The sequence below is a fragment of the Pan paniscus genome, chromosome 12 (genome assembly GCF_029289425.2).
Source record: "Pan paniscus chromosome 12, NHGRI_mPanPan1-v2.0_pri, whole genome shotgun sequence".
NCBI lineage: Eukaryota > Metazoa > Chordata > Mammalia > Primates > Hominidae > Pan > Pan paniscus.
Window position 1 is genome coordinate 73,448,172 of NC_073261.2, and position 27,860 is coordinate 73,476,031.

Here is a 27,860-nt window from a genome sequence, read left to right on the forward strand (position 1 = left end):
ATCTGTCTGCTGATATTATGCTCAGATATGAAGAGTAAGAGGGCTAATTTGTGATTATTTCCTCTTGACATCTAACAAGTAATCATGCAGGTATCATGCATATTCACCAAATAGGTTTAGAATGAATATATGGTTATTTAAATTATAAGCCCTAGAAGGTTTGATCAAATCAGGTAAACATGATTTTGAATGCCTCCTTTGTGTAAGGCAAAAAGTAGATTAGATTTTCTGTATTCTTACTATATTTCCACATTAAAATTCAGATTCAACTTGTGTTAACTGAATATTAACTACAATATTGAAATATTTGGTTTGTACTTTCTATTCCAGAAAGAAAATGGCTTACAAAACCACATAAAATATTACAAATAACATACAATTAAAGCAAGAGAGAGGAAAATATGGATTGGTGCAAAGTGGACACAGGATTGAAAATGAAAATGGAATGAAGATACAAAGTGTAGAATCATAAAGATATTTCTAAACGTGCTAGGAAAGCATACCAGTCAGACTACTCTTAGCTATGTGATCTAAACAAAACGGTTATTACGAGTCTAAAGTAAATATTCTCATAATTTAGAGCAGAGCTCTCAAAACTAGATCACATAATGATCTTCTCAACAACATCCTTCCATTAGACGCAATGTGAGTTTCACCTCTTCCTTTTCCCACTCTAGGTAATTTTGCATACATTATCTTTACAGTGGCACTTTTAGTATTCATTTAACAGATATTTTTTCAGCATATATTATGTTTATGCCTCTGCTGTAGATTCTGGGAGTGTAGATTATTCCATAAATAGCTACTTAAATAAGCTAGATAAGATAGTTGTTCAGAAGGAGTTAGATTCTAGTGGAAAGAAACAATCAATAAACAAGCAAACGAACGTGTTAACATTTTTAGGTTATGGTAAGTTTTATAAAGAAAAAATACAAAGTAACATGTTAGGTAATTCCTGGGGTTGAAGAAAGCTAAAGTTGATTACAGATTGAGGAGTATGGAAAGGCATATGGACGAGGTGATAGTTGAGCTGCGAAAAAGCCAGACTTGGAAACACTCCAAGAGCACTCCAAGCAGGAAGAATATTATGTGCCACGACCCTAGAATAAGAGTGAAATTCCAGGAACTGAAAGTAATACCAGGAACAGGTTGAATGCTTCAACCTGTGTGGTTGAATGCTTCAACCTGTGTGGTTGAATGCTTCAACCTGTGTGGTTGAAGCATAATTAAGTGATAAGGTCAGAGAGGTAAGTCAGAGTAAGGTCAGATAGTAAGTCAGAGCAAGGAGAGTCAGTTTAAATGTAATGCAAAACGACTGGATGGTTTGCACAGGAAAGGGAATGGATCTCATTTGTATTTTTGAAAAATTCATACTGGCTACTATATAGAAGGTGGAAACTGCAGGAAAGGAACAGACATGGCAAATGCAGAAGCAGAGAGACTAGTTAAGAAGCTATCATGGGAATCCACACAAAATATAATGGTGCTGTAGAGACTAGATGAGAGTGGAAAAAGAGGCCGATTCAATGAATTTGGGCTATATATGAAAGTACAGTGAACAAGTTTATATAGTTTTCATTTTATGCATGAGAAAACTAAGGTTCCAAGAAGCTAAATAAAAGTATCCCAAAAACATAAAGCAAGAGTTTAAACATAGGTATTCTGATTTGAAGACTGTCAGATCATTATTTTAAATGAATAATTTTTTAACAGTAAAGTTCTCCTAAATATTTTACTATCTTTGATGCCTCCATTGAAAAACGTTTCTGTTGGCATAAATATGTCTTCATTCAGTTGAATTTCTTTCCTATACTTTATTTTTAAAAGGGAATATAAATATTTTTGCGAAAATTGACCATATTGTATTACGAAAGAAGTGATATCAAGAAAGTAATGTCTTAGCTCTATAAGTTACTTCACTCTTAAGAAGACTGCAGAAGTAGACATGTTATCAATATTGCTGAATCCTAGAATGGCTCTTTTAAATAGCAATCTGCTGGTGATTCCTGCTATTAAAATATTAGATAATTTTTACAGCAGTACGGCATTATTTTGCCTGGATTTCTCAAAATTCAGCCACAGGTTACCCAGAAATATACCTTGGAAAATCACATGTGTACTTTTCTCTAAAACTGGGTTTGTAATATTTTTATGCATATCCAAATGTTTTAAAGATGACTTTCCTAGCAAGTAGTTGTTTTACTACAAGAAGATCATAACAAAATAATATTTGGAACATACATGAATTCTACCACATAAGAACAATGGGAAAATATAGAAAGGAAGTGAGGTTCTTTCACATTCGGTGGCATGACCTCCATTGCTTGGGGCTTTGTCAAATATCTATCTAAAGCAATGTGGACTTAAGGAAGGATGTCAGGTGGAGATTTGTCCAGTTTTGCTCTTTGGTTGAATGTTTCCATTGTATTTACAAAATAATATAGAAATAGTTTAGAAATAGGGATGACAGATTGAACTAATATATATAGCTTTAAATTATTCCTTAATTCCATAGTTTTGAAGCAACTACAGCCCAATGAGGTTAGTTATTATAGTAAAAAATCTTCTACCTTACCCTGACTTTGGAATAATTTGTAGATAATTTAGAATTAGCTTTGCAAAATCATTTTTTACAGCTTTATTATTTCTTGCTTACTTCTGAAACAAATCTTCTTGACTTTCTTATTCCATTAATGGCAATCAGATTTCTCTCAGATTCTTAGGCTTGAAATCATGGTGGCATTTTTCCTTTTTAAATTTTTATTTTTGGTCATTCATGGTTATATCTGATACATATTAAGTCTCATAGATTCTGCTTTTCCATTTGTTAAATTATATTTCTACCCCATCTGCCTGCTTCTGTTCACTTTCCTGAAGTTCTAGCATAGGTTTGTATTCCATCTTACGTGTAATATTCTCACAGCTTTCTAATTTTGAAAAAAGATAAAAACATAATCAGCCCTTCCAAATTAGGGATAACATTTGAGCCACCCTCCAAATCAGGAAAAGAATTTCACTAAATTCAAGACCAGTGGAAGGGCAATGGCAACAATTAGTAGACTCTGCTACAGTTGTACTGAGTAAACCTGTCTTTGTCCAGCAAAATAAGATCTGTAACAGACTGGAAAGTCAGCCATCATCCTTCTGTTCCCTGAAGGTTCTTTTTAACACAGCCAAAATAGCCTTTCTCTACACTTATAATCATTTGGATATCATACTTCTAGAAAAAAAAAAAAAAACAGTAGCAGAAAATTGGAAGTAGGGACTGATCTTAGTCTCCATCTGCTGATCTGTGACTAGCCTCTCAAGTTAAGATCTGCCATAACTAAGATAGGAAGAATATTGGTGGGAGAATATTCTCAAGATTTTAGTTTTAATAGATTGGGTCCACTGAGACTATTAAGAAGCCATTCACCTGGAAGAGCAGAAGATCCCATACTGATGTAGCAAAGCCACACTAGGTATTGGGAAATTATTCAAGACGCATTCTAATACCCATAAACTTACCATCTTACTATAGAAAATGCTAATGCTAATGCATCAGCATCACTCAGGACAGATCATATGGGCATGTACTATAGGCTCTTACCAAAGAGAAAGTTCCAGCTCTTGCCACTCCTCCACTTTGTACCAAATGGTTACCTAGTTTTAGTATATTTATGAAAGCATGGCCTTGTTGCTTACCTGGTGGCTCATGACATTACCTTTGCCTCATTACCCAAAAATCTCCTGTGTAGCCCTTCTCTACAAGTGCCTTTTATTGCAAATCACAACCTGGAACACCGGGGCATGATACAGTGCTGGTATCTCTACACGAACCTCAGCAGGTGCATGAAAGTCAGGGGAGCCATTCTTAACCTTTCCTATTCTCCTTAATTTTTAAACCATTCTTGTATATAAGGGAGTAGGCATATTAAATTCTATTGTAGGACTGAAAGTAAACAAAATGAATTATAATACAAGATAGAGGGGAAATTTTAAAAATTCTATCACTAGAGAAAGCACAACTTATTTTAAACACAGCATGAAAGCATGCCCTGTATAGACATATTCAGTCATTAGTGTGTGTCCTCCGGTCTCCGAGGACTTCCTTCTTCAAACTTTTTCAGGGTTAGTCTTTACCACCTCCTAATATCTTGCTCTTATGGCTTGATGCCATCTTCTATTTCAAATGCAATGTCTAAGACAAAATAACACCTAACAGCTCATTTTGTAAAATTAGCATTTGGTGTAGCAAAAATATACAGAAAATGGAGGAGGAGCACCTGTGGAATTTCAGGGAGGCTTTGATAGTCCATGTCCATCCAGATTCACTACTAGTATAAAGTACAGATATGCTGTTTGACATGTAATGAATGTTCATCAGCTAATGAACGTCTGAAACACAGACCTCATTTATGACTGCATGTGTGCATGCTGCCACACACACAGATATACACGCAGCAGCATAGCAACATACCTGGTGTGTGTGCCCACACACACACCCTCTCTCTCCAAAGAACAAATCTTAGTTTAAAGAAAATCACAGCATCTGGATAAATATTAAAAATCATTCTCTAAGTTTAACAAAATATGCCTATACCCTTGCAAAAGTGATAACACCTTACATCATTATGCCTCCTAGTCAATATCTGCCTTTATACTATATCCAGAGGTCCATGGGTGCTTATGAAATGGGGATGTTTAACAATCCTATTTTAAATGACAGCATTTTCTGCCTTTGGTAGGTATACTCTGGTTACACAGATAAACAGTCGAAATTTTGAAATAATGCTTTTTACATCTATTGATCAAAATGCATCCTTAGGTGCAGGGTGTCCAGATTATCCTCTGTAAGTGAAAGAAAGATGATGTGAGAGTTTACTATCCTCACATTCATGTGGTAATGTAGGGGTCCAATCACAAGATCTGTAGACCTACCTTCTCAAAAATGTGTAAACAAAGTTGAACCAATAAAATCAATAAAAATATTACAGAATATATGAATAAAAACATGCAATATTTATCTTTCTGTGCCTGGTTTGTTTCATTTAATATAATGTCTTACAGTCTCAAAAAGATGATCTCATAGAAGTAGAGAGTTGAATAGTGGTTGCTAAGGCTAAAGAGGGTAGGGGAATGGGGAGTATAGGGAGAAGTTGGTTGACAGATACGAAATTATAGCTACATAGGAAGAATAAATTCTAGATAGAAAGAATATAGCACTGTGGGGGACTATAGTAGCAGTAATTTATTGTATATTTTTGAGTATCTGTAGGGTAGCATTTTGAATGTTCCAAGCACAAATAGGTGATGAAGATGCTAACTTACCCTGATTTGATCATACACATCGTATACAGGTACCAAAATATTCTGCACCCCATAAATATGTAGAATTATTATGTGCCAATTAAAAATTAAAGCAAATAGACAAACACAAGTATACAACAAAAGAAAATAGCACTAGCTTGAAGAATTCTAAAGGAAACAAAGGCCTTAGAGTACAAGCGCTGAACTTTGAAAACAATCACAGAAATCAGAAGACTTATTTAGACACTTGTATGGAACTCTGATCAGAAAACAGAAGGCATGGAGGTTACAATAAGGCATAAATAACCATAAGGAAAGAAGATATTAAGAAGAAAACGTTTACAATAGAATGAAATGAAAAGTAATAGGCAAAATAGAAAAGAAAGTAGAATAATGAATAGCATTAATTATTTTACTTCCTTGTTCTACTTGCCAAACTTTCAGAGATAAACTAAAACCAGGTAACCACTGGGTACAAAGTAGAGGAGTTGGAAGAGTTGGAACTTTCTGTTTGGTAAAAGCCTATAGTACATGCCCTGATTCTCTGTCCTGAGCAATGGTAATGCATTAGCGTTAGCATTTTCTATGGTAAGATGGTGAGTTTATGGGTTTTAGAATGTACCTTGAATAATTTCCCAAAACCTAGTCTGACTTTGATAGCCCAATATGGAATCTTCTCGTATTCACTAATAATGAGAAATATTCTGAATATCACCTTTTAATGAGCACTGGAGATAACCATAATACAAATTAGCTATCATTCTTAACCATTTATCAACACAATTCAGGTGGAATTTCTTCCTATATTTGATAATCATTTAAAACAATGACCAGAGATATTCTGTCTCACCCCCCAAAAGTCTAAACTATTTACACAATAGGATCATAAAAATGAAAAATTGTGTCTATTTTGTCATAAAATGGATAAATCCAATAATGCCCTTTCATGAAGTAAAATTGCATAAACGTATATATTGAACATTTTTATTACCAAGGAATATGATATAGTTTTATCCATCTTTATGCCATAGTTTTCTGATCTATTAACACTTATAATAATTTAATTAGTTTATATATAAAGCATTTAGAATAGTGGCTGCACAAGTTGAGTATTCAGTACGTAATATAAATTAATAAAAATTATAATATTGGAAGAATCCAAGTGATTTCAGATTTAAGATGTTATCAGTAAGCCTTTTTAAATGTTCTCCTTCACCAGTGAATGCTTCTTTGCTAATTATGTATACGTTAATATATCTAATACAAGATAACGCATTTAACAAATTTGTTAAAAAATACAGGAAATAAAAAATATGGCAATATATACCAAAATGTTACCTGATATTATTGTGTAGATGGAGATTTGGGATACTTTTTATACTGTTTAATTTCTGCATTTTTCTGAATGTTGTACAATAAGCATGTATACAATAATACAATAAGTTAATGTATAGACATTAACTTTACTTTCAGAAATTATATCTTATTTGTAATTACCAGTATATGCCTCTTAATTCTCTAATAATGTAAAAACAATTGTATAACAAGAAACTACAGAGAAATCACTAATATGACTATGCAGTGAGTATTCAGGTATGTTTCTTTCTACTTCTTTTCCAGGTTTTCTCATAATAGTATGTCATATTTTTTAAATAAAGTATTTAAATATACTATATAGGCCAGTATGAAATATCTCTTCCATTCAATCATTCTTACTTTCTCCAACTTAAAATTCTCTGTCCCTCTTTTAAACTCTGATAATTACTTCCACTTCTGTTGGTTATTCATGGTTTTCTGTCTTTCATTATATTTATTTGTGTAACTTTTGTGTTAGAATGTCATTTCAATGGGTTGTATGCAATTCCATATTATTCTTAATTCAAATGGGCATAACTATGATAGATTCAACATATTATTCTTGTACTAAAAACTTTGTGACATTTATGTTAGCTAAAAGTACCATTATTTTTAACCTCCTATGAGTATCCATGAAGACATACATTTTTCACAGAGGGAATCTAAAAGGTTACATAATAGTATGAAATTTCCTCAGAAATGAAATGTTAAACAATACAGAGCATCTACTGAATTAATATAAACACTGACTTAGTAATAAGGAGATCTATGTTTTATTTCTTGTTTTAACCTCTAAAGAGTTTAGCTATTTTCTGTAGCACTGGTGATCATTTCTGGGGAAGTAAGGTTTCAGATTGGAGCAATGATCTATAAGTTTTCCATGCATCAAATTACAGTATATTCTCTCTTTGTTTTGTGGGGGGATGTAGTCTAGTTTCTTTCACTCCATGTTGTTGCATGTTTCAGTAGTTTACTGCTTTGTATTGCTGAGTCGATTTCATTGTATGAGTATACTAAATTTGTCCATTCTACTTATTAATGGACATTTATGTTGCTTCCAGCTTGGAGTATTGCAAATATGGCTGCCAAAAACTTTCATGTACATACAGTTTCATTCTTTTGGGTAAATACCTAAAAGCATAATGGCTGGATCATTAGATAGGAATATATTTAATTTATTAAGAACCTGTCCAACGGGTTTTAAAGTGGCTGCGCTATTTTACATTTTCACTAGCAGTGTATAGCACTGATAGATCTTTCACATCCACACAAACCTTCTTTGGTCAATATTTAGAGTTAGCCATACTAATAGGTGTGTCGCACTGTCTCACTGTGGTTTTAATTCATATCTCCTTAATAATTAATATTGTTGAGCATCTTATGTGCTTTTTGCTGTTTATCTTTTTTGCTGAAATGTCTATTCAAATATTTTGCTCAGTTGAAAAATGATTTATTTTCTTGTTATCAGATTTTGAGAGCGATTTAGATACTCTGAATATGAATCCTTTGTCAGATATGTGATTCGTAAAAATTTTCTTCTCCCTTTCTAAGGATTGTCACTTCATTCTTTCAATAGTTTCTTTCAGAGATTCTTTTATTTAAGTTTTATAAAGTCAAATTTATCATATTTTTTATTTTATGTATTATACGTAAGAAATATTTTTCTAACCCAAGGTCACAAATATTTATGCCTATGTTTTCTTGAAATTTCAAACAATAGTTGTAGATTTGTCTTATTTTCCTTGCAGTTCTATCAGATTTTGCTTCAAAAATTTTGGACCTTTGTTACTAGGTACATAAACATCTGAAGTAGGTATATTAAGTTGTGCCTTTTTTTTTTTGAAAAAATCAAATCTGATAATCTCTGCCTTTTAATTGGAATTTTAAATCTATTACATTTAATGTTATTTAAAATTAAAATTTATCTTGCAATTAATATTATATTTGTTTTATTCATTCTCACCTTACATTTTCTCCTTTTTTTGCCTTCTTTGAATTACTTATAAGATTATGGTTATTCCTTCTTATCTCCTCAAATAGCTTTTTAGCTTCAATCAATTATTTTGTTATTTTTGATTATTGCTTTTATGTTTACAGTGTACATATGTAATAATATAGTCTACCTTAAAGTGACATACAAATTCACATGTAGTATGAGAACCTTGTAATAATATACTTCCCTTTCTCCCCTCTGGGCCTGTATGTTATTATTATACATTTTATTTCTGCACATAGTATAAAGTTCACACTACATTGTTATGATTTTGTTTAAACAATCTGTTATCCTTTAAAGAGATTTCAATAATGAGAAAAAATCATATGCATTTGCCTACCCAGTTACCATTTCCAATACTCTATTCTCGGTGCAGACTCAAAGTTCCATCTGGTATGATCTTTCTTTCATCTTAAGGGTTTCCTGTAAGATTTCTTCAATCTTATGCTGATAAATTCTTTTACCTTTTGTATTTCTAAAAAAGTCTTCTTTCACCTTCATTTCAAAAAATAGTTTTGTTGGGTATATAATTCTATGTTGCTGAGTTTTTTTCTTTCAGTGCTTTAAGATGTTACTCTACTGTATTCTCATTTGCATTGTTTCTGTTGATAAATATATGGTCAATGCTAATGTTTAACAAGCTTCTTGGATCTGTGGGCTTATAATTTTCATAAATTTTGAAATTTTATTTTTTCAAATATTTTTCATTTCCCATTCACTCTATTATCTTCATCAAGAACTACAATTACACATACATTAGACTGCTTCAATTTGTTTCACAGCTCTCTAGTGTTGTCTTTAAGTCTTCCTTCTCTCTGTTTTATTTTCGAAAGTTTTTATTGCTGTCCTTTCAAATACGTTATTCTAATGTCTGATATATTATTTATCTCAACCAGTGTATCTTTCAACTAGACATTTCATTTTTCATCTCTGGAAGTTAAATTTTGTTCTGTTTTTATATTATTCTTGCCTCTGTAAAACATTTCTATCCTTTTCTCCAGTTTTTTGAATATAAAGAATATAGTTACAAGAGTTTTCATATCCTTGTCTACTAATTGTACAATATTTATGCGTTCCATATTGGCTTCTTTTGATGAATTTTTCTCCTCACTGTTGGTTGTAGTTTTCTAATCCTTTGAATATCTAATAATTTTTGATATGACACCAAAATCTTAATTTTATATTTTTGGGCGCTGAATATTTTTGTATTCCTGTGAATAGTCTATAGCTTTTTTCTGAGATGTGGCTAAGTTACTTGGAAACAGTTTTATCATTTCGGGATGAAACAAAAGGATAAGCAGTAAGGATAAAACCAAATAAACGAGCAAAAACAAGATTGAAGATAAATATGGCCTCTGTTGCTCCACCATTATTGAAAGTGAAGTTCCATCATAAACTTTTAATGTTTTTTCCCAGTTATTCTTTTTGTTAATTTTTAGTTTTTTTATTATACTTTAAGTTCTGGGATACATGCACAGAATGTGCAGGTTTATTATGTAGGTATACACGTGTCATGGTGGTTTGCTGCATCCATCAACCTGTCATCTGCATTAGATATTTCTCCTAATGCTATCCCTCCCCTACCCCCCACCCCCAACAGGCCCTGGTGTGTGATGTTCCCCTCCCTGTGTCCATGTCTTCTCATTGTTCAACTCCCACTTATGAGTGAGAACCTGTGGTGTTTAGTTTTCTGTTCCTGTGTTAGTTTTCTGAGAATGATGGTTTCCAGTTTCATCCATGTCTCTGCAAAGGACATGAACTCATCCTTTTTTATGGCTGCATAGTATTCCATGGTGTATATGTGCCACATTTTCTTTATCCAGTCTATCATTGATGGGCATTTGGGTTGGTTCCAAGTCTTTGCTATGGTTAATAGTGCTGCAATAAACATACATGTGCATGTGTCTTTACAGTAGAATGATTTATAATCCTTTGGGTATATACCGAGTAATGAGATTATTGGGTCAAATGGTATCTCTGGTTCTAGATCCTTGAGGAATCGCCACACCATCTTCCACAATGGATGAATTAATTTACACTCCCTCCAACAGTGTAAAAGCATTCCTATTTCTCCACATCCTCTCTAGCATCTGTTGTTTCCTGACTTTTTAATGATCGCTATTCTAACTGGCATGACATGGTATCTCATTGTAGTTTTGATTTTCATTTCTCTCATGACCAGTGATGATGAGCTTTTTTTTCATATGTTTTTTGGCCACATAAATGTCCTCTTTTGAGAAGTGTTCGTTTATGTCCTTTGTCCACTTTTTGATGGGGTTGTTTGTTTTTTGGACACAAACAAATGGAAAAACATTCCATGCTCATGGATAGGAACAATCAATATCATGAAAAAGGCCATGTTGCCCAAAGTGATTTATAGATTCAATGCTATCCCCATCAAGCTAACATTGACTTTCTTCACAGAATTAGAAAAAACTACTTTAAATTTCATATGGAACCAAAAGAGTCAATAGAGCCAAGACAATTCTAAGCAAAAAGAACAAAGCTGGGGGCATCATGCTACCTGACTTCAAACTATACTACAAGGCTGCAGTAACCAAAACAGCATGATTCTGGTACCAAAACAGGTATATAGACCAATGGAACAGAGCAGAGGCCTCAGAAATAATGCCACACGTCTACAACCATCTGATCTTTGACAAACCTGACAAAAACAAGCAATGGGGAAAGGATTCTCTAATAAATAGTGTTGGGAAAACTGGCTGGTCATATGCAGAAAACTGAAACTGGACCTCTTCCTTACACCTTATATAAAAATTAACTCAAGATGGATTAAAGACTTAAGTGTAAGACCTAAGACCATAAAAATGCTAGAAGAAAACCTGGGCAATACCATTCAGGACATAGGCATGGGTGAAGACTTCATGACTGAAATACCAAAAGCAATGGCAACAGAAGCCAGAATTGACAGATAAGATCTAATTAAACTAAAGAGATTCTTCACAGCAAAAGAAACTATCATCAGAGCGAAAAGGCGACCTACAGAATGGGAGAAAATCTTTGCAATCTATCCACCTGACAAAGGGCTAATGTCCAGAATCTAGAAGGAACATAAGCAAATTTATAAGAAAAAAAAAACAACTCCAGTTATTCTTAGTAATGATTGTTTTATAAATGCTTGTTAATAATCAAAATACATAAATACTTAAGTGATTCTAAAGGTCACCTTTAAGTCACTTTCATCAAACTACAAGTTTAAACTGGGAGTAACAAGTGCTACTAATCTTCTACATTTTATGTTTCCACTTATTTGTTTTGTTTTCTTCTTATTGCTTATTCTTTTGTTTCATTTTTCTAAACTTTTCACTTCATATTAATTAATTTGTGTTTCTCAGAGAATTTTTAGTTCTAGTTCTGCAAGAGTTAGTTACATGGGATGTCAGATGTTAGAAAGAAAGAAAGAAAGAAGGAAAGAAGGAAGGAAATAAAGAAAGAAAGAAAGGGGATAAAGAGAGAAGAAAGGGGAAGTAGAAGGAGGCTGGATATTTTTAAACTACAATGTATAAGACATTTTCAGGGAGACAAAGACAAACAGGACAGATTATTCTTAAGTTGTGACAATGTAGCTGTGGAGACACAATGCAGATATGCCTATTTTAATAACACTTTAAGTTAAACATTTAAAAGATAATAATAACTCCCTGTGTCCATTTACAGTTCATTAATTGTGATAGTACATAGCAATTTATTTTTTCTACATTCTGAAACAAAACGAAAAGTCTGTGTTTAAGCCTGTGTGAAGGCTATTTAGTACCAAATAAAACCAATTTGTATATTACATTAGAATTTTTGAGTCAACCAAAATATTTCCAAATACAAAATGTGACTGTATATGACAAGTGTTAAGTGACAAAGTTCTCTTTTCATACTTAACAGATTTTTCAGTTAAGGCTGCCAGAATGTTTTTTATGTGAATTAATCAATTACATAAACACTGTATGTTTTAAAGCTACAATGTATAAGACATTTTCAGGGAGACAAAGATAAACAGGACAGATTATTCTCAAGTTGGAACAATGTAGCTGTGGAGACACAATGCAGATATGACTATTTTAATAACATTTTAAGGTAAACATTTAAAAGATACTAATAATAAGGTAATCCAAAGTAGTACGTGAAAAGTATCCAAAGGAGCACAACATTACATAAATCCTAACAGTTAACAAATACTATGATCACTGAACACTTATTAGTTTGGAAGTTCTTGGAAGAGACTTGAGGTTTACGTCAGTGGGCTCATTAGTTAGAAGACAGGGAAGTACACTCTGGCCAGAGGTTTTCTCTATGAGGTAAGTCAGTAGTCAAAAACCACCAGGCCTGTTTGTTGATGAAGGAGTGGACTAACCCAGATGGACTCCCTAGTTTGTATTGAGAAATAGTAGGAAACAAGACAGGCATGAGAGTTTAGGGGTCTGACAACATGGGAACTTAAATGCTAGACTCATAATGACTTAGTTTTGAAGGTTGATGGCATGATTAATTGCATAGGGCGGAAATATAACTTCATGGACCAGATAAATCGTGTTTAGAGGAAGAAGCACAGTATATTTAGGTTAGTGGATATTTGGCATCTGCGATGTTCAGAATTCATTCATTCATTCATTCATTCATCTGTTCGACATGATCTCAGGCATGTGCTGGTTTCTGAAGATACAATGGTTATTAAGACAGCAAGTGATATGAAACATACACTTGAAAATTGAAATGGTAACTGATTTAAAGGAAGCAAAAAGGGAACTTCACTAGAGAGTAATATGACCAAAGAGGATACATTTTTAGGTACAGTGATCCAAGAAAGAGAAGTCCAAGTGGTGATATTGTAAAATGAGACTTGAAGAGAAAGAATCAAGCATGAAAAGAGCACAGGCAGAGCTAAGAATGCCTATGAAGGATGAAAGGAGTTTGGCAAGTTTGGTGAGCTTTTATGTGCAGTGTGGAGATGAGGTTAAAGAGCAAAAGCAGAAGGGCAAATCATGCAGTACATTTTATAATCCTTAGAAATAGGCTGGGTTAAATTTTAAATGCAATGGGGAGTGATTCAAAGGTTTTGTGCAGGGCAAGGCAGTAACATGATCTGGATTATAAAAGGCATGTGGAAAGCCTTGTTAAGGAGTCCTCACTGTCCAAATAACATCAGTAACCTAGTCCTGTTGAAGAGATATTTTTATCTTTTTCATGTGAGGTTTTATAAAAAATCATCTTGGCATGGAATTAGTTTAAAGTCTGGAATGGAGCTGAACCTATAGTTGGATGTTAAATTGCCCCAGCTGTGGAGTTCCACAGGCCAGAAAGCCAGGCATATTGTGAGATTAGCCCACGAAGAACAGGGAAGTGTCAGGATTCAAGTACTAAGTTCGTTCCTTCCAGCAGCTGTTAGCTAGACAGACAGGAGCAGGGAGAGACTAGAAGCAGAGACCTTTTAGAATAGGCACCATGACACCAACCTATTTCCTAAGAAATTAGAAAATAAAATTGCACAAAGTTAAGCTTCTAGTATGTATCCATTTTTAAATGGATTAAAAAATTACATTAGGTCTTACTGGAGAATCAATTTGAAGGGGATAAGAAACATAAAAGACTACCCTCAGCTGGAAGAATTTGGATCCGTTAGAGCTTTCCTAGGGTTTAGAGTCCTATCTCATTTGAAATGTCTGTCTTGAGAAAAATATCTTATTATGACTCCAGAAAATTAATCTTCCTAATATCAAACCTATTATAATTTGTTGTATAAAGTTTGATGCAGCTGTCTCCCACACATAAACACAAACCTTTAGTCATCTTTTATTCTTACCACATTTGTTTCTTGGAACATGTATTGCCAAACCATTTTCAACAGCATATATATAAAACATTAAAAAATATTTTCTAAAATAGTGTGGCATTAGCATATTTATCTTTATGAATTGTCACAATTGGTGGAAGGAGTGCAATTCTTTGTGTAGATCAGATGTGTTTCTCTGGGTACCTATCATTTGTATCCAGGTGAGTAATTGTTTCAAATGGAGATCAAAGGCAGCCTTAAAGGGAAAATTGAGTTACAAGAGGATAGCTATTCCAATAAAGATTTAAAGCTGAGAAAGGCATACAATGGTGACTGGGGGAGGCATATGAGCTCAGGATGTCTGTGAACCTTGGGGACCAACATCTGGAAGAGCTGCTATCTTCTTCCCTGATTGGTCTCCAAGATACTGTTCTATTGAGTTACAGTAGGTACTAGCAGGTGCCATTTGCTTAATTCATAGACTGAATTAAAATCCGATGGTAAGCCAAATAATAGAGAATTTGTGAAATTTCATGTTGGTAAAAATTGTGGTATTTCAAATAAAGGCTGAAAAGCTTGACCTTTTAAATAACATTTTAGATGACTTGTCCTTCAACATGTGTGTATAATAGGGAAAATAGTTTTCACTTTAATAAATTAAGAGAATTGTGAGAGTAGAAGTATAGAGAATAGGTAGAAAAAGCTAGCTTTTAAAAAACTTTTATTTTAGGTTCTGGGGTACATGTGCAAGGTTTTATATAGGTGAACTTGTGTCATGGGGGTTTGGTGTACAGATTATTTCATCACCCAGGTATTAAGGATAGTATCTAACAGGTATTTTTTTTTTCTGATCTCTCCGTCCTCCCAACCCCCCACCCCCAAGGTGGCCACAATGTCCATTGTTGTCCTCTTTTTGTCCATGTGTCCTCACAGTGTAGTTCTGACTTATAAGTAAGAACATGTGGTATTAGGTCTTCTGTTCCTTCATTAGTTTGTTTAGGATAATGGCCTCTAGCTCCACCCATGTCCCTGCAAAGGACAGGATCTCATTCTTTTTTATGGCTGCATAGTATTCCATGGTGTATATGTACCACATATTCTTTATCCAGTCTATAAGTGATGGTTATTTAGTCTGATTCAATGTATTTGCTGTTGTGAATAGTGCTGCAATTTACATATGCATGCATGCATGTTTCTTTTTGGTAGAATGATTTATTTTTCTTTAGTATATACCCAATAATGGGATTGCTTGGTCAAATAGTAATTCTGCTTTTAGTTCTTTTCTGCATACCACTTTCTATAATGGCTGAACTAATTTACACTGCCACCAACCGTGTATAAGCATTCTCTTTTCTCCATAACCTCACCAGCATCTGTTATTTTTTTGACTTTTTAGTGATAGCCATTCTGACTTCTGTGAGATGATATCTTATTGTGGTTTTGATTTGAATTTCTGTAATGATTAGTGATGCTGAGCATTTTTTATATGCTTGTTGGCTGCATGTATGTCTTCTTTAGAAAAGTACCTCTTCATGTCCTTTGACCACTTTTTAATGAGGTTGTTTTATTTTTTTCTTGTAAATTTGCTTAAATTCCTTATAAACTCTGGATACTAGACCTTTGTTGGGTGCATAGTTTGCAAATATTTTTTGCCCATTCTGTAGGTTGTTTATTTACTCTGTTGATAGTTTCTGTTGCAGTGCAAAAGCTGTTTAGTTTAATTGGATCCCGTTTGTCAATTTTTGCTTTTGTTGCAATTGCTTTTGGCGTCTTCATCATGACATCTTCGTCAGGTCCTGTGTACAGAGTGGTATTCCCTAGGTTATCTTCCAAAGTTTTGGTATTTTTAGGTTTTACATTTAAATCATTAATTCATCTTGAGTTTATTTTTGTGTATGGTATAAGGAAGGGTTCCAGTTTCAGTCTTCTGCATATGGCTAGTCAGTTATCCCAGCATGATTTATTGACTAGGTAGTCCTTTCACCATTGCTTGCTTTTGTCAGCTTTGTCAAAGATCAGTTTGTTGTAGGTATGTGCGATTACTTCTTGGCTGTCTATTCTTGTCTATTGGTCTATGCATCTGTTTTTGTACCAGTACCATACTGTTTTGGTTACTGTAGCCCTGTAGCATAGTTTCATGTTGAGTAACATGATCTTGCCAGCTTTGTTCTTTTTGCTTAGTGTTGCCTTGATTAGTCAGGATGCTTTTTGATTCCATATTTTAATTTTTTTTCTGTTTTTGGTAGTTTGATAGGAATAGCATTGAATCTGTAAATTGCTTTGGGCAGTATGGGCATTTTAACAATATTGATTTTTCTTAATCATGAGCATAGAATGTTTTTCCATTTATTTATGTCTTCTCTGATTTCTTTAAGTAGCATTTTATAACTTTCATCGTGGAGATCTGTCACCTCCCTGGTTAACTGTATTCCAAGGTATTTCATTCTTTTTGTGGCAATTATGAATGGAATTGCATTCCTGATTTTGGTTTCAGCTTGGTTGTTTTTGGCATATAGGAATGCTACTGGTTTTTGTACATTGATTTTGTATCCTGAAACTTTGCTGAAGTTGTGTATCAGTTAAAGGAGCTTCTGGGCAGAGGCTATGGGGTTTTCTAGATATAGAATCATGTTGTCTGCAAACAGGGATACTTTGATTTCTTCTTTTTTTATTTGGATGCCTTTTATTTCTTTCTCTTTCCTGATTGTTCTGGTCAGGACTTCCAATACTATGTTGAACAGGAGTGGTGAGAGAGGGCATCCTTGTCTTGTGCCAGTTTTCAAAGAGAATACTTTCAGCTTTTGTCTGTTCAGTATGATGCTGGCCATGGGTTTGTCATAGATAGCTCTTATTGATTTGAGGTATGTTCCTTCATTGCTTGGCTTATTGAACACTTTTAACATGAAGGGATATTTAATTTTATCAAAAGCCTTTTCTGCATCTATTGGGATGGTCATGTGTTTTTTGTTTTTAGTTCTGTTTATGTGACGAATCACATTTATTGATTTGTGTATGTTGAACCAACCTTGCATGCCAGGGATAAAGCCTACTTTATTGTGGTGGATTAGCTTTTTGATGTGCTGCTAGATTGGCTTTGCCAGTATTTTGCTAAGGATTATTACATCGATGTTCATCAAGGATATTGGCCTGACATTTTTTGTTGTTGTTGCGTCTCTGTGAGGTTTTGGTATCAGGATAATGCTGGCATCATAGAATGAGTTGGGAAGGAGTGCCCCCTCCTTAACTTTTTGAAATAGTTTCAGTAGGAATGGTATTCATTCTTCATTATATATCTGGTATAATTCAGCTGTGAATCCATCTGGTCTTGGGCTTTTTTGGTTGGTAAGCTGAAAAAGCTAGCTTTTTAAAAGTTCATTATGTCACAGATTATCAACTTGCTTGCTTCAAGCTGGCCCCATTAATACTGGTTGTCAATCAATGTCAAAGCCACTTAGTCTCCCTTGGAATATCACAGACTGGCCAGAGAGGGGAATCTGTCATCCAGATGCCCATGATAGGACTCTTAAGTCATTCCTTTATCTTTCCAACCCTCCTTCATAGCTAGTTAGAAATCAAATTTTCATAATTTCAGTTGGACTCCTGCTGTGGCTGGTAGTTTCATATATGTTCTCATGAGATCCTTATCTTGCTTTTCTTACTGTCAATATTATTTCAATTACAATGGTACCAATATATGATATATTAGCACCCAAGTCTAAGGTAATCCTACATTGTAATACCACTAAGACTGATTTGTTTGTTTTATAATTCCTGTGCTACATGGACTGTGATCGCCAAGGTAAAGCATGACAGATACCATAAATAATACCTGCTGCTCAGCATACCTATTTATCTGTAATTTTTGTTATGGGAATTTTTTAACATATGCAGAAGTAGGTAAAATAGTATAATAAATCCAATATACCCATCAGTCAGCTTGAACTAGGTTAATATATAAATAACATTGTTTCTATTTCTGCTTTGCATTTATTGTTGTGCCTCCCTATTTTTAGTATTTTGCATCTTTAACCTGTACTACTAGCTGATTCATTGTCAAAAATATTTTTCCTCCATTATATTCAATTAGTGAGCAAATTGCTTATTGAAAGCTTATGGTTTGATATATGCATTTTCACTGCTAAAATTAAGAAAGTGATTCTCCTCCTACAAGTTACTAGGTAAACGTCTTTCTTTCTTTCCATCATTCACTTACTCTATGACTAATTTATATGATCACTCAGTTTTAATGAGCTTCTTGTGTATTGAATATTCAAAGACAAAAGTCAATCTTGAAGCAGTTTGCTGTTCATAGGGGAGACAACTATTTATTGGAGTATTTTCTGGGGAAAGAATAATTAATATTTAGCTGCATAGCCAAGGTTATGATTTTCATCTCTTGGCACTGCATTTGCTGGAACATTGTCATTTGTGACTTTTCCATTTCTAACAAATGGTTGATATAGTTCACATTTAAATCTTTTTTTATGACAACAATACAATTTATGACTATAATGCAAGTCTTTTATTTTTCCTAATAAAACTCCAATCTTACAACAGTAAGCACAATATAATCAACAGGATTAGCATTAAAAAAGCATTTTTAATAGACAAATATGTTGAGTGAATAAATGAATTAATAGGTAAGTCAGTATGACACAGGATTTTTCTTGGTCATTTTGCCAGCCAGGGACCTCTGGCTGGCAATGCACCTGCCCTGGTCTTGTTTGGGCACGCTACCTGCTGCAGGAGGTGCCCCACCCACTTGGTTCACCCAGGCTGAGTCTGGCTTTTGCAGTGGCCCAGCCTCCAATTGGGCCAGGTGTGCCCCAGCTCACCTGTGTTATAGTTAGTACCTGTGTTTGGCAGTTCCTGAGCTCTTGTCCCACAACCAAGAAGAATGAGGCTGTGCTGAAAAATGGAGAGTGAGGAGGGTAGATAAGAACTTTATTGGGTGATGGAACAGCTCTCAGCAGAAAAGGGACATAGGGGCAGACTTTCACCTCCACAGTAGGGTGGTTTCTCCTCTCATTGTGGCTGAGTCTGGGACTTCTATGGGCTCAGAACTGGAGAGTGCATGCTGATTGGTTTGTGAGTATGCAAAGAAAGGCTAATGCAAAGGCACCACTCAAAGGCAGGCAACAACAGTGTAGAAAACCAGTTAGTAAAGAGTAGATAGATGTAAAATAGGTGAAGGATGGGAATCAGTCAGAGTAAAGAATGCCAAATGGAAAGAGTGTTCTCAGTCTGGTTTGTGGATTTACCCGGGACTTATATCTAGGCTTTAAAGTATCTTCAGCTTGAAGGTGGGATTTTGCTGGGGACCTGCCCCTGTCTGCCTAGACATTTGTTTGCCTCCTGCCACTATCAATTATAGAATAGGACAGTAAAATAATTATAAATGTTTAGATTTTCATTTGAAATACATGTCAGTAGTAGAATTACATGGAGATATGATCTATCCAATGGGGAAATTCTTAGAATCAGAACACTGGGAATTCTTAGAATCAGAGCTGATAGCAATCATTTGTTCAAATCCTATCTTTCTAAAGATGAAAATTTAAAACAAAAAGGCCCAGTGACAAGTCTTCTTGTATTTTACACAATATAGATATTGTATTCACACAGAATCTTTTTACATGATTTCTTGACAAGTGTTCCTTCTTTATACAACACTAAAAAATCTTGTAATTTGATTTAGTTTTAAATGATGAAACAAAATGACTACAACTGAAAAAAACATATTCCTGCATATAGGCTTTCTGCAGTTATATCCACTTATACCACATGATCTGAATAAATGTTTCCACAGAATGGAATTCTAAAACATTTTTATCTTGCTGTTCTGTGTACTAATAGTTCTGTTTATAGCACTGGCTCAATTATTATTAATCCCTAAATTTTACACCTTTGATGACATAATGTCATCTTGTTCTTAGCTGCAGCACTGGAGTCACAGTAATTGACCTAATAAGAGAAATAAAAGTAATTGTAATTTCAAGGATCATTTAGGTGTCGTTAAATGACAAAGGGTCAAGATGTAATTTCCTCCCTTGGCAGGATTAACAATAATGGAGCTGCAGTACCTTTGGCACTGGGAGACGGTTAACACAACAAAGATGGCCATTATATCTTCATCTAAATTTTAGCCTTAAAGACATTGTAGTAGACCTTCCTCTTTAACGGCTTGTTCACACATTCTATTCACAACTAATTTCTTTGTCCCTTGTCTTTGTCCCCTGAGAAGGAGGTTTGGTCACAGAACATTCAGCACCACAGATGCCATATAAGGATATTTCTCCTTGGAAGTCTCTGAGTGGATGTCAATTTGTGAATAGCACCCCCAAAATTATGTCTGTTTTATGTTCCTTAATTTTTCCACACAGGCCTAAAACTCAGCCAGCAGTAATTATGCCAGGCCTAAAAAATGCAGCCTATAGGGGTCAACACCACTGTGATATAGAACAGAGGAGACGGAGAGCAAGAAATAGATCTCAGAACAAACAGGCCACAGAGAAGTACATGTGGTGCTACCTGAATGCCTACAAATCGAAATGAAGGGAGTACTTAGGAAAGAAAACCTGCTCAGATCAATGGGGTTTTCAGACTGCTGAGGATCTCATCAGAAGATTCTCTAATAACACATGTCATGAAACCCAGCATTAATTTTTGTATTTTTGTATTTTACAGGTGTTTATTGGAGCTCTTTTCCTAGAACTGATAATTGGATTCATGGTATTCTGGAGAACAAGGTATTTATGTGATTTAATGATAGAGAATAGTCCTCTGGCATAATTTCTTGGTAAACCTGTGATGATTTCAAAAGTTCCTCTAGTTATTTCTGTGAAATCTCTCTCCTGAGTGGCATTTGGAAAATCCTTTTTGGAATAAATGAATATCATGCTGGACATGCACAAAGTTGTAAATGGGAAACATCATGGCTGCTGCTCAGTGTGAACCCTTCCTTTGTGCATGAGGGAGTTGAGGATCAAGGAGGTGAAATTGTTTGCCTAAGGTTACCATAAAGCCTTGAGAACCTATATAGGATTGTGAAATAAACACATTCCAAATCCTAGGCTCTGTCCCCTACTTCGTAAGCATGGGAAAATTCTCTAATCATTTGAGTTTCAATTTCTTCATTTATATGAGAATAGTAATGGGACCTACATCACAGAGTTCTCAAAAGAACTAATTGAGATAATGTATATCAAGGATCAGTGATTTGTTTTCTGTAAAGGGCCAGATAAGTAAGTATTTAGGCTTTGTTGGTCATATAGTCTCTGTTAGAACTACTGCATCTGTGCCATTGTAGAGGAAGACAACCATAGATAATACATAAACAAATGGCTGTGCCTGTGTTCCACTAAAACTTTATTTACAAGAAGAAGCAGACAGCCTGTGGGCCATAGTTTTCTTCCCCTGATCAATATCATTTGACATAACGTATGACTGAGAACAATGATTTCATAAATTTTATCAGACTTTATTCTCATTGTTATCATTATTTCTATTATCATATTTAGTCAATGAATGGAGAAAATCATTTCTATGTTTAGTTTTTTAAAAATTAAACTTTTGTTGATATCCCTTGGGTTATCTCCTGAGATTTGTTTACCACCACTTACAAGAGAACTTCCTCATGTCCTGGCTGTTCCTCTCTTGGGCACCGTGAGGCATTCTGGGGAAGGCAGATGGTCTCCTTCTGAGGATGAAATGCCCTATGAAAGATCTGGAGTCTCCATGAATCCCTAATAAAGAGTTTAACACTTCAGCTCCTGCTGAAGATCAGAGGTGCTGAATGTGTAAAATGAAACTGTTGTTTGCTTCCCTCATGCAAGCAATACCATAAGGTTGTGCAGCCAGTACAGAGCATTGCCAACCCAGATCTGTCACTGAGGAGAAAGAAAAGCAGTGTAGAAGTGTGTGGGCAGAATTAACGTAGAGATTTTACTCTCCTGAGACTGAAATATAGGGCAGACTAAAAAAGTGTGGGCGATGGCAAAATGTGTTAGAGCAATGTCTGAATTATCCTGTAGGACAAATAAAATTTTCTACAGCGTCTATTTCATGACACAGCATTTCTGATGTACAACTATTACAATAAAACATTAATAGGATATATAAAGAAGAGATGAAAGTCTGGCGCTAGCAAGAGAATCTAGGTCATACATGGTGATCCTAGAAAAGTAAAAATCACAGCAAGCAGTAAAGCCATTCTTGGTGGGGGATCTGGAATGAATGACCCCTTTTGGGTTCCATGGTTTGACTTGCTCCTCTGAGTTCTTACAACGATTAAAATTACTGATAAAACTCTAAAAATGTAGCAAGATCCATAATAATGTCCACAAAATAATTACAATATTAACATCAGCATTGAGTCAGTCTGTGACAGTCAGCTGCCATGTTTCAACAAAGGAACTTTAAAGAGGGCAATGAGGAAACAATCTCCATCTGAAATTCAGCACTTCAAAACTGTGAGGTAATTAACGGGCATAGAGTCATAAAATAAAATTGTTTTGAGAATAAAACATTAATTTTTAATGCAAGTCAAAACTTCTTGGAGCAGTGAGGAAAGGCTCTGCTTTCTACACAGTGCCGGAGAAGAATATGTTGTTCATATTAAATGGGTCTTTTATAAAGCTTAGGCTCTTTCTGCTCATTAAGAAATATACTGGAGAGGGGTTCAAGATGGCTGGGTAGATGCAGCTAGTATGTGCCTTATCCACAGGGAGGAACCAAAATAGCAAGTAGATACTCAAATTTTAAGTAGATGTTCTCAGAGAGAATACTGGGATTCAAGAAAGAAGTGCTGGGAAGCAATCAAAATGAGAAAAAGGAATTGAGGCAGCCTGCTTGTCCAAGATCAGCTGGAAGGTGGGAGAAGCTCCCAGACTCAGGGAAAGGGTATGAGAAAGACCCCCGGGCTCACACTCCTCCCACAGTATTTCACAATCCTAGCTATGGGAGAACTCCTCTACCCAGGTTGGCCTTAAGTCTAACATAGGGAGCTACCTAGAGATTGCACAGAGGCTTTGCTCCAGAGAGGGAACACATGTGGAATCCCATAAGCTTTTGAGTATTGAGCAGCTGCTACTGGTACCATTCTGATAGCCAAACCTACAAGGGACCAAGCCTTTGGACAAAGGACTGTGTCCTTCCCTGAGGCCACCGCTACTGCCGCTGCCACCACTGAGCCTAGAAGGGAGAGGGAAGGCTAAGCACCTTCCCATGCTCTGAGGACAAATCCCACTGCCACTGTTGCAGACAGCTTTGGGACTGAGGTACAAAGAATCTGCATATCCTTCCTATGCTGCTTTCACTGAGAATGGCCTTACCCTCCCTGGTGGCAGGCCCACAGTTCAGCTGCCACTGCCCATACCTGAGCATTCTGCCAGTGAACTGGGGAGCACTCCAATTCTGCCTATAAAAACCAGCACCTAAACACAATGCTGGGGGCCTGAGAACTAGCATGCTGGCCTGGTCTTATCCTTTCAGTAATTGAACATGCTGTCAATGGGTCTGAAAATTGCCCAACCTAATTCATTACCATTAGCACCAGAAAATTGCTTCTGAGGTTTGAGGTTGGGCTGATATCACCATAGCTGACACCTACTTGCACATGCCACCAGCAGGACAGGGTCCTGGGCTTCCCAACCTGTTGTAGCCACTGCCAACACCAGAATAGATCACTTGGATTCCAGTGGGTTGGGAATTCCACCATTGCCACTGCCATCACCCACATCACATCAGCTGGCCAGAGGCCCAAGAAACTGCCCACATATTCAGCCCACTCTTGCTTATGTGGAAGCTCAAAAACCAGACCTCCTGGGTCCATCAACACTGGTGCCAGCATAAGCTATCCAGGGGCCCAAAGACAGGCATGCTCAAGTCACCATTGCCACCACTGGGGCCTGAAGACTGGCCCATCTGGCACCCTAGTCCCCAGCAAAACTGCACCACAGCCTCCACTAATAACCAAACCCTGAGCCACTGAAGGAATCACAGATACCACTGATGCAGTTTACAGTGGAAAAAATCATACAGAAAACACACAAATACATGCACCCAAAATCAAAGCCAAAGCATCATATCCAACCAATAACATAAATACACCTTAAGAAAAAAAGTCCTCCCCTATGAAAACAATCTTATAAATTGGAAGAAGTGATCGTTACACCAGATGCACAGGTATCAGTGTAATGACAAAGGAAACATAAAAAGCAAGGCAACTTGACACCTGAAAGGAACTCACAATTCTCCAGCAAAAGAAACCAATGAAAAATAAATTGTTACAATCTCAGATAAAGAATTCAAAATACTGATTTTAAAGATGCAAGAGAATTCTGAAAAACAATATAGGTAAAATATATATAATTCAGGATACGAATGAGAAATTTACCAAAAAGGCAGATATAACAAAGAACCAAATAGAAATTCTAAAACTGAAGAATTTGTTAAATCAAATATAAAATACAATGGAAAGCTTTAATAGACTAGATCTAGCAGAAAAAATAATTTCAGAATGAGAAAAGTCTTCGTGACATTTGGAACAATATAAAATTAAATCAAATATAAAATACAATGGAAAGCTTTAATAGACTAGATCAAGCAGAAGAAGTATTTTCAGGATGAGAAAAGTCTTCATGACATTTGCAACAATATAAAATGACTAAATATTGGTATTTCCAAGGGTGAAGAAAGAACATAAAGGTTAGAAAACGTATTGAATGAAATATTAGATGACAACTTCCCAAGTCTAGCTAGAGACCTAGGATTCCGGATACAGAATGCCCAAAGATCTCCAAACAGATATAATGCTAAAAGGTCTTCTTGATGACACATTATAGTCAAACTGTCTAAAGTTAAAGCAAAAGAAAGGATACCAAAAGCAAGAAAAGAAAAGTGTCTAGTCACCTATAAAGGAACCCCAAAAGACTAACAGTAGATTTCTCAGCAGCAACTTTACAGGCCAGCAGAGAATGTGAGAATGTATTCAGAGTGCTAAAACAACAACAAAAACCACAACAACAAAACCTCAACCAAGGATACTACGTTCAGCAGAGTTATTCTTCATGAATGAAAATAAAGGCTTTCCCAGACAACCAAAAATTTAAGGGAATTGATCACTCCTATTCTGGTCCTACAGGAAATGCTCAAGGGAGTCTTAAACTTGGAAGTGAAAGGATGACAACTACCATCAAAAATACATGAAAGTACAAAACTCACTGGTAAACCAAACACACAAATGGGGAAGAGGAAGGACGCAAATGGTGTCACTAGAGTATAACATCAAACCACAAAGACAAACAATAAGAGAAAATGAATGGAAGAAGAAACATGCAAAACAACCAAAAAACAATTAACAATATGACAGTAGCAAAAACTCACATATCAATAATAATCTTGAATGTAAATTGATTAAATATTATTACATCTAAAGTGATAGACTTCAATATAGTAATAGTTGGTGACTTCAACACTCATTTTTAGCGTTAGACAGATCAACTAGATAGAAAGCTAACAAAGGTGTATTGGATTTACGCTGAACTCTAGATCAAATGGACCTTACGGATTTTAAGGAACATTTTATCCAATAACTGCAGAATATACATTTTTCCCATCGATACATGTAATACTCTCCTGTACAGACTATACGTCAGGCCCCAAAACAAGCCTCGACAAATTTTTGAAAATTGAAATCATTTCAAGTATCTTCTCAGATGACAATGGAATAAAACTAGATATCAACCCCAAGAGAAACTGGAAGCTACACAAATATGTGAAAATTAAAAATCATGCTCCTTAACAACCCTTGGGTCAATAAAGAAATTAAGATGGCAATCAAAATTTTCTTAAATGAAAACAGAAATACAACATACTAAAATTTGTGAAATACTGCAAAAGCAGTACTGAGCGGAAAGTTTATAGCAATAAATGCCTACATCAAGAAAAGCAGTAAGATTTCAAATAAATAACCAATGATATGACCTTAAGGAACTGGAAAAGCAAGAACAAACCCCATATTAACCAGAAGAAAACAAATAAAGATCAGAGCAAAAGTAAACAAAATACAGACTGAAAAACAATACATAGGATCAATTAAAAAGTTGGTACTTAAAAAAAGATAAACAAAATTGGTAACCTGCTACCTAGGCTAACCAAGTAGAAAAGAGATAAGAAGACTCAAATACAATCAAAATTTAAGAAGGAGACATTACAACTGGTACAACAGATGTATAAAAGATCATCAGAGAATATTATAAATAGCTATGTACTAACAAACTGGAAAACCCAGAAGAAATGGAGAAATTCCTTAAAGCATAGTACCTGCCAAGATTAAATTAGAAATAAATAGAAAGTCTGCAAAAAACAGTAACAAGTAGCAAGATTAAATCAGTAATAAAAAGTTCTCTAATACAGAAAAGCCTACTATAGGATGTATTCAAAGCCAAATTCTACCAAACATAAAAGAACTAGTACCAATCCTCCTCAAACTATTCTAAAAAATTGATGAAGACGGAACCCTCACTAACTCATTCTATGAGGCCAGCATTACCCTGATACAAAAGTCAGACAAGGACACAACAGAAAACTAAACTATAAGCCAATATCTCTGATGAACATAGACACAAAAATCCTCAACAAAACATAACAATCTGAATCCAGCAGCATATCAAAACGGTCCTATAACATGACCAAGTGGAATTTATCTCAGGGATGAAAGAATAATTAACATATGCAGATCAATAAATATGAAATATCACATAAACAGAATGGAAGACAGAAACCATATAATTATCTCAAAAGACACAGGAAAAGCATTTGATGAAATTCAGCATCTATTCAGGATATATGTTCTCAATGAACAGGCATAGAGAAAACTTACCTCAAAATAATGAAAGCCATGTGTGACAAACCCACAGCTAACATCACACTGACTCGGGTAAAACTGAAAGCCTTTCCTGTAAGATCTGGAGCAAAACAAGGATACCTGCTTTCACCATGCCTATTCAATATAGTACTGGAAGTCCTAGTTGGAGCAAGAGAAAGAAAGAAAAGGCAACCAAGCTAGAAAAGAAAAAGTCACATTGTCCCTCTTTGCTGATGTTATAATCTTACATTTAGAAAACCCTAAATACTCTACCAATAAATTCCTAGATTTGATAAATGCACTAAAGTTGCAGAATACAAAATCAACATCCATAAATCAATAGCATTTCTATATACCAATAATAAGCCAGTTTAGAAATAAATTAATATGGTAATCCCATTTAAAATACCCACAAAAAATAAACAAATGCCTTGGAATTAATTTTAACAAAGGAGCTGAAAGATCTCTGCAAAGAAAGCTACAAAACACTGATGAAAGAAATTGAAGAGGAAGCAAACAAATGGAATACATCCCATGCTCAGGGATCAGAAGAATTAATATCAATAAGATGA

General features: G+C 35.0%; 1 long non-coding RNA gene across 2 annotated transcripts in view; it reads left to right on the plus strand.

The window, feature by feature from the left end:
* Nucleotides 1-27,860, plus strand: part of LOC134728671 (uncharacterized) — a 206,935-nt gene that overhangs the window by 16,007 nt on the left and 163,068 nt on the right. The window contains exons 2-3 of one of the 2 annotated variants that reach the window (XR_010109325.1): nucleotides 8,394-8,454; nucleotides 21,108-21,169. This is a non-coding gene — a long non-coding RNA (uncharacterized LOC134728671). Of the gene's footprint in view, nucleotides 1-8,388; nucleotides 8,455-21,107; nucleotides 21,170-27,860 lie in introns of those variants that run through there. The other variant, XR_010109324.1, reaches the window with a different exon arrangement.